General features: G+C 34.5%; 1 protein-coding gene across 1 annotated transcript in view; it reads right to left on the reverse strand.

The window, feature by feature from the left end:
- C6 (complement component 6) overlaps positions 1-385 on the reverse strand; it is a 13,984-nt gene that overhangs the window by 8,428 nt on the left and 5,171 nt on the right. The window lies entirely within an intron of this gene.

Below are 385 nucleotides of genomic sequence, written 5' to 3' on the forward strand. Positions count from 1 at the left end.
TGCATCAGTTATCTTTGATCTCAACTTCACCCTTATTGTTGAACATCTCATTTCCTATTATCTTCATTATGTAGCTAAGGAATTTTTTACCATGTCTTACAATTTCTTTTGAGCCATGCCTATTCAGTTTGATTTTTTATTTTTAATCCTACTTTTATTCTTATACTTTCTGACCATCACCATATAGTAAGAAGTGTTAAGGATTTAGTAATGAGATGTTATGTCAGATTCATCTTTGACAAATACATACTAGAAGGACCATATTTATCTATATTGGGTCTGCCTAAGATGGAGTTAATTTTCCCCATAGCAGCCCTCATAGTGCTGTGCTGTGTATTGGTAGCTAGAAAGGTGTTGACAACACACCAGTGTTCTGGCTAATGCC

The sequence above is a fragment of the Phaethon lepturus genome, unplaced genomic scaffold (assembly GCF_000687285.1).
Source record: "Phaethon lepturus isolate BGI_N335 unplaced genomic scaffold, ASM68728v1 scaffold6683, whole genome shotgun sequence".
Classification (NCBI taxonomy): Eukaryota; Metazoa; Chordata; class Aves; order Phaethontiformes; family Phaethontidae; genus Phaethon; species Phaethon lepturus.